The sequence below is a fragment of the Lactuca virosa genome, chromosome 4 (genome assembly GCF_052849685.1).
Source record: "Lactuca virosa cultivar CGN04683 chromosome 4, Lactuca_virosa_CGN04683_v6, whole genome shotgun sequence".
Taxonomy (NCBI): domain Eukaryota; kingdom Viridiplantae; phylum Streptophyta; class Magnoliopsida; order Asterales; family Asteraceae; genus Lactuca; species Lactuca virosa.
Window position 1 is genome coordinate 463558020 of NC_136429.1, and position 8250 is coordinate 463566269.

Sequence of the window (8250 nt, forward strand, 5' to 3'; positions counted from 1 at the left end):
ACATAAACCCACACTCCCTCACTCTCTCCAACCACAAATCTCTCCCAATCTCTCTCCCCCCCTCTCTTCATTTCAGCTGAAAGAGCACTGCCAGCGAGCCCTCCGCCGTCGCATCGTCGGCGTGCGTCACAACCGACAGCCCACCGATCAACCTTTCTGCCACGTCTGGCAGCCTCCCCCAAGTCACCGTGTTTTACGCCGACAGCCGCCACATGCGACTATTACGGTGAATTTTTCTGGCGAATAACGACCATTTTCCGGCCAAACTCTGGCAGAACACTATTCATCCAACATGTCGAGTGCTGACCATCTATTTTCTGACAATTTCCGAATTTCATGAATAATTTAGTGTAATGCTATGCTAACCTCAACGTGAGTTTCACAACCCCTTTTTATAACATTTTATAGTTTTCGTGGGAGAATACATGTCTAAATTGCTACTTATCTGTTATTTAAACTTGTGTTTATTCAAACCGATACTTATACACTATTGGAACTATGATTACAAAACATATTCAGTAGTTATATACCGTCAAAACTCTATTTAGAAAACTTATAAAGTAGTTACATACCGTCGAAACTTTGTTTACAAAACTTATACAATAGTTAGATACTGTTGAAACTTTGATTACTAAACTTATAAAATAGTGTTATACGGTCGAACATTTACCTGAAAACTTTGACATTAAAAGTTAGGGCTTACAAACTTTTAGAGCATTTCACTCAGTGTTTTACATGAGACATATTCATCACTTAAGTACAATACTTAGTAAACCCCTGACTTATAACATTTAATCTTCGTGAATGAGAGAGTTATGCATAGATTTATACATGTTGACACCCCCACTTATGGTTGCTAGCTACAAACTTGACGGTTGAGTAACGCCATGTGATAACTGTTTACACATTTACGACGTCCAATGAAGCGTCGGGAGGGGCATTACATACAGTTAGGAGCTCGGTTATATGTATTCTTTGTAACGTTGAAAACATTTTAAATAAATTTATATATAAGTTGGGAAACCACTTATATACATTAAAACATACTTTTTGGTTTAAGAGTACTTATGATTATAAGCTGGGAAACCACTTATATATAGTAACAACATACTTTTTGGTTTAAAAGTACTTATGATTCAAACATTTCAAACATGTGAACTCACCAACATTACGTTGACACTCTTTCAAATCACATGAGTTCTCAAGACAGTAAGAGCTTGAAGATACAATCATGGGATGACAGTCTACCTACTATAGTTTAGTATTTTACATAAGTTGGCTATTGTTAAGGTCGGTTTGGTTGTACTTTCACATTTTGGTACCTTTAGACTGAGTAACATATGTAATTTCCCTTCTAGTAATGAAAATTTCCTATTTAATGTTATGTTGTTGTATTGTTCTATGTATGCAAATGAATGTGATCCATGATGTCGTCTCACTGCCTGACGTTTCTGTCGTTGGCTGCAGGTGTGACATAGGACGTGGAAGGAAACACAAGGCTACAGAACTGAGTACCAAAAAGATATCTTAAGATACGAAGAACAACTCCCCAAGAACAATAGACCGAGTAGGGACAAATTGGTTAAGCATATGGATTGCATGAGCAATATATGCCCTAGAGACAGTAAGGTAAACCAAACTTCCAACAATCGTATGATTAAGGCTCGGATATTATAAGGGAACACTTTTAGCTAGAGAATACTTGATATTACTTTTTAGAGGCGTGTCACCTGTTCGGTTATCCGAGATATGTGCACGTTCAAACAAATCTGAGATATACTTCGTTTGAGATAAAAGATAATCCTTTGGAGATTGAGCAACAATAATCTCAAAGAAATAATGTAGTAAGCCCAAGTCTTTCATAGAAAATCGGTACGCCAAATCATGCTTTAAAGACTATTATGATCATCACCAGTAATAATCATGTCATCAACATATAAGGAATAAAAGAATCTGACATGCACTCATACATCTAACAAATTAAGCGAAATCATGATTAATAAATGAAAACCATGAAAAGTAATTATTGTAGAAAATTTATCAAACCAAGTACGAGGGATTGTTTGAGAGCATACAATGCTTTTCGAAGCCGAAAAACTTCACCTGGCTAGTGAGCAATACCTAGTGGAGGAGACATGTATACTTCATCATAAAGATCACCATTCAAGAATGCATTCTTAACATCCATCTGATAAATATTTCATTATCAAATAGAAGAAATAGTACTCAAGGTGTGAACATGTAACATTTCGTTTAAAATAAACAAATAAGATAAAAAAATTAATTAATAATTGAATAATAACCCTAAATCCGTGATAATTCATCAGCATTAGCCACAAGAAGTTAAACGAAATATTTTTTGGAGTTTTGGGGATCTATATTGAAACATTGGACTCGAATTGTTATGAATCTTGGATGCTGGGGTTGTTTTGTAAATTGTAGGCTTAATTTGAAAAAGATGTTATGGGGAGGGACTGAAATTGGAAAAATGAGTAAAGGCTTGAAAGAAATATGGGACTTGAACCCGGTGGCCTCTTAATTCCCGTTTAAAGCTCATCACCTCCTAACCCTAACTCTAGCGATACATCTTCAACTGCCACCCTGAGAAGTCTCCTCAGCCGCCGCTGCCTAGTCGAGTTCGATCACCACCACCACAACCTTACTTCCGGATGTTGTGGGCAACCAGAGGAACGTGGAACATGATGTGTTCATCGTGAGTGGGTCGTGATCCACCGAAGAAGCACTGGAACGTCCATCGTCCCCGCCTCACTGCCAGCGAAGTTGAAGAGTCGCGAACCGACATAAGTCAGTCGAGAAGATCAGAGGTTCGGGGTTACAGATGCTGCTGTTGTTCGCCATGGTTCCCGCTCATTCCCTTCCCCTATTTCTCTTGTTGCTATGCCTCAGTCACGATCACCGCCTCCGCTCCAGAGACTGCTCCACCCCATAGTCACCCTCCAACCGCTGCACGCTGCCAGGTGGGTGGTTGTGTTCGTTTTGTTTTTAGCATGTTTTGACGTGGGTTGCTGCTATGACCGAGTTGTGTGTGTGTGTGCGTGTTTTGGTTTGTGTGTGTGAGTGTATTTGATTAGTGTGATATTGTATGTATTTGCTTTGGACGGATTAATCAAGGAAAAACCCACCACCACCACTGTGAGGTGGTGGCTGCCGCCTTCTGCCGCCACCAGTCGTCGTGTTGGGTGGCGGTGTGCATTTATGTGTGATTAGGTTGTTAATTGAGTTCCTTGGACATGTTTTAGACTAGAATCGTTACCACCACCACCACCACGAGGTGGTGGCCGCCACCATGAGCTGTCGTTGATCACCACTACCCGAGGTGGTAGTGGGTGGTGCCCGACTTATTTAACCCTAATTGACTTAATGAAGCCCTAATTGACCTAAAAACCTAACCATTTGACTAATTGGCACGCGATTGGGTTGGAAACCCTAATTTTGCATTGGTTAGTTTGGAATTATCGGGACCCGCGTTTTGGGTCATTGGAATTGAATTATGAATTATGCCCGACCACACCGTATGATTTACCTAGTAGAATGATGGACTTAATGGATTAAGTCATTGATGGGTTAAGTAAGAACACCTAACCCTAATCGTCATTTTATGTGAAAAAACCCTAATTGGGTTTGGGTTCTTGTTGGGTCATTTCTTGGACTAAGTTGTTGTGCGCCTTCGTGGGCCAATTAGGAATAGGTTTATGGACTAAGAAATTATTAGGGTTTAGGATAAGGCCGATTGGAAAGGATTGGGTCCAATTTGGAAAATTGGGCCATAGGTGGGCCATAATTGGGCCTTGATGATTATGAGATGTTGGACCATCGGAATGCCAAGTGTTTAGACTAAAATAAATGGTTGGGCCTTAAGGTAAGACCATGTAGAGGTTTGGGCTCAATTTGGAAAATCGGGCCATATGTTGGGCCTTCGTTGATGATTTGGCTTTTGGGCTTTCAGAGTGTGATTTTGGGCCTTGGTTTTGAATCAAGCTAGGTTGGGGTAAAGTAGTCTTTTTACCCCAAGCATGGACTTAGGGATATGTATTGGAACCCAATTATTTATTGGGTGTTGTTTTGATGTTGACAGTTCGGGAATCTGTCAACCAGCAGCTGGAGTTTTATCCGCGGGACTTCAACAGTGCGAGGTGAGTCTCCTCACCATACCAATGGGTCGAAGGCACCAAGGCTGGCCCATTATGAGTTATATGGTATGCTAGTTGATATTGTGATATGTGGTATGCTAGTTGATTATGTGGTATGTGATATGCTAGTTGTCTTTGTGATACTTGCATGGAAGACCTCGATGGGTTCCCGAGGCACTTGGGTGTAAGACCTTGGAGGGTTTACATGGCATCCTAAGTAAAGACCTCGGGGGGTTCCCGAGGCACCAAGGTGTAAGACCTTGGAGGGTTTCCATGGCATCCTTAGTCAAGACCTCGAAGGTTCCCGAGGCATTGGGCTAAGACCATGTGGGGGTTCCCATGGCACCCGGAGTAAGACCATGGACGGTTTCCAGGGCATCCTTATATGTTTGTATGTATGATTTATATGGCATTGGGCTAAGACCATGTGGAGGTTCCCATGGCACCCGGAGTAAGACCCTGGAGGGTTTCCAAGGCATCCCTATATGTTTATATGCATGACTTGTGTAGTTGATACGGTTTATATGATTATGTGTGTAAGACCTTGGAGGGTTTCCATGGCATCCTTATATGTTGATATGCATGGCTTACGCAATTGATATGGTTATATGATTATGTGGGGTATGCTCTGGGGAACTCACTAAGCTTTGTGCTTACAGTTTTATTTATGGTTTCATGTATCATTGGTTTGGAAAGGAAGCGCCCGACTTGATCGCAGCGCACACACCCGTTTTTTCCGCAATATGTGATTTTGGGATGAACTCTGATAAATGTTTTTAATTAGCAATGACCTGGAATGTTAAATTAAATGATATTTGTGTTTTGACTATAATAAAAATAAAATTGTTGTTACCCTTGATTTTTGGGTCGTTAAAGAACAATCGTCATTTTTGCAACTGGAGCAAAAGTATCCTCATAATCCATACCATACTTTTGTGAATATCCTTTTGTAACAAGTCTAACTTTTTAACGTTCAAATGAACCATCAAACTTGGTTTTGATATTGTATACCCAATGACAACAAATCATGTGCTTTCCAGTAGGGAGTAGAACCAAATCCCACGTTTAAGTGTGATAAAGAGCTATAAGTTCCTCAACCGTTGCATTTGGCCAGAGGGGATTAGAGACAACCTCTTTTCAGGATACGGGTTCAGAAAGATGATGTATATTTGGATTAAAGGATGCAAATGCTGGCGAGTAAGTGGAATATACAAATTCAGGAAGCTTTCTGGACTTCCATTATGATTAGGAGTTGATGAAGGAGGATCACGAGCAGCAACACGTAGGAGTTCCTATAGCAACGGGTGTAGGATCAAGAGTTGGAGGGTTGTCTGAAGCTGCGAAAGCATAAGAAAAAACATCATCACTATCAATGCTAAATGGATCAATATTTTGAAGTTTTGAATGCGTCATATCATGTGATTGAACAAGAATGGTATCGAATGGGATGTGCTCCAAAAAGTGACATGTTGAGAAACATATAATTTTGGACCTGTCGGGTCGTAATACCAATATCCTTTTTGACAAATACTGATATTCCCTTATTTAGCCATATAAAACACCATGATTTCTCTCCCAATTTTTTTAAATACATTTATTTAACGGAATACCTTAGCGAAAGGCTCATTTTAAATATTTTGAAAAACATCACCAATGTTACTTTATTATCATAACAATTCCAACACAATAAAAGTTCTCAAAAACCTACACCAAGTGTACCAGAACCATGTCTCGAAATGGTTACCTAGAAAACCACTCGACATAAACTTGTATTAAGCTCTTTTCTTTCATTGATATTCTTCCACCGCGATATCCCATAGGGCAGGTAACTAAGTTTAGGTTTCTACCCTTTTACCCCCACTATATGTATTCCCCTTTTAATTAATTAATTTTTTAATTAATTAATCCACTCACATGGGGCATACACACACCTCACCAATAATCATTATTTAATAATGATTGTTTATTATTGTTATTAATTCAAGACAATTTACATCTCATATAATACATCAAAGGTATATTCTCAAAAGTACCATATACATCAAGTTGTAGCATATAAAGAAATACACCTTTTAACAACTAACTTCTAGCATGCATTTCATAGTTTTATTCAAGTATAAAAAATAGAAATATTACATGCAAATCATCACTTTTGAACATAATAAGTAACCTCACCACTAGCATGACCCTAAAGCTCTCTTTTTGCACCAAATAGTTGTTTGTAAATTGTTTCACTACTATTAAACGAGTAAGGAAGGTGTAGAGTGCACACTTATTTCAATTTATTCAAGATTAAAAGTACACTGCTATATAGGGGTGAAGCCTCTAAACTGATGGGGTCCAAGGGGCGGCAGCCCTGGCGGGGTTCAAGGGGCAGAGCCCTTAGCTGGGGTAGAGCTGAAATTTTAGTTATGTTGCTTTATTAAAAATGCTTCAGAAATTCGAATTCCTAAAATTAGACATGTTTTGGACTTTTCCTAGACTCTATTTAAAACCTAGTTTTGGTGACAGTTTATGACTGTTGAAAACCATTTTATGACAATTTTGGGCAGCTTTAGGAGATAAAACTGTTTCATGATAGTTTTAAGAAAGATGATGTACTTAACCAAATTTTGGTTAGAATTTTGGTACTTACAAAAATTCATACTTCTCATTCTCTGTTATGTTTCTCATTCTAAGTCTTATCCGTTTGAAGATTGGGAATACTATCTAAATACTTCAATCTGAAAGTGATTACACAATTCTCAGAATTTCCAAGTCCCTTTAACCCAAAAGTTGCTAACAAAGATTGAATTAATTTGTGATCATGACAAGTGGTGATTCTATGAAGGACATGACAAGAAATTTTGACAAAATAAACAAGTTTGAAGGGTAAGATTTTCGTAGATGGCATAAAAAGATGCATTTTCTTCTTACTACTTTGAAAGTAGTGTATGTATTGAGTACAACAATGCCAGAATTCGCTAAAGATGAAACTTTGGAGGGAACAAGGAGGAGATCAAAGTGGGGAAATGATGACTACATCTGTCGTGGTCATATTCTAAATGATATGTCTGATTCTCTATTTGATATCTATCAAAATGTTGAATCTGTGTAACATTCGGATGATGAGGTATTTCCAATTTAAACCCTAAGTATGAAGATTAATTGTATTTTAGCCCTTGTGTATGAGAAATGTTGCAAAATGGCCTATAGTGGCATTTCTGTAATTTCAGCCTGAGGTCACGTACGTTGGGCGTACATGGCGTACGTGGGGCATACATGCATGATGCTCAAACACTAATTATGAGGGTTTGGACCCTTTATATACAACATTATCTCCCCAAGACTCATTCTCTCATCAACCTCCAACCCACTTTTACCTCCCAAAGCAAACCCTAATCCATCTAGAGTCCTTTTAAGCTTTGTGTGTGTGTGTGTGTTTCAGTAGCCTTGAAGGAGAAAGGAAGAAAGGAATAACACCTTGGAGGAGGGGAACTCTTTAGATCTAGAATAGCATCATGTTTTTGTTGGATTAGGTGTCTAAGCCCATAACTATAATTGTTATGTACTTGACCCGAAAGTAGCATGGTCCATTTGGGTTGCATATCATCAGGAAAATTTGTTAGGATGGACTTTTGAGAAGAGGTTATTTATGATTTATTAATATATTATAATTTCTAATATATTAATATGAAATCATATGATTTAATTAGTATTGATCAAGAATTAGTTTGGAATTAATTTAGTGATCAAAAGAGACTAATTAAATCAATGGGGACTAATTGTGTAAATTAGTTATATTTATATATTGGGCTATTGATCCATGTTGGACTAAAAGTTGGGCCACATGAACCATGGATCATATGGGTATAGGTTAGGGTTAACCCATGACCTTTGGAATCCCACATATAAATATGTTACTCCATAGCCAAAATCACGACTATGTATTCTTGGAGATTATGGATGATTTTGGTGGCTTGGATTCTCTCTCAAAATGTCATCCTTTGTCCATGTTGTGTTGTGATTCCATTTGAGGCATTCATACTATTGGTGCTAAGTTCTTAAAGGCCAAATACAACAAGTTTTACAAGCTACATAAAGAGGTAAACTCCTAACT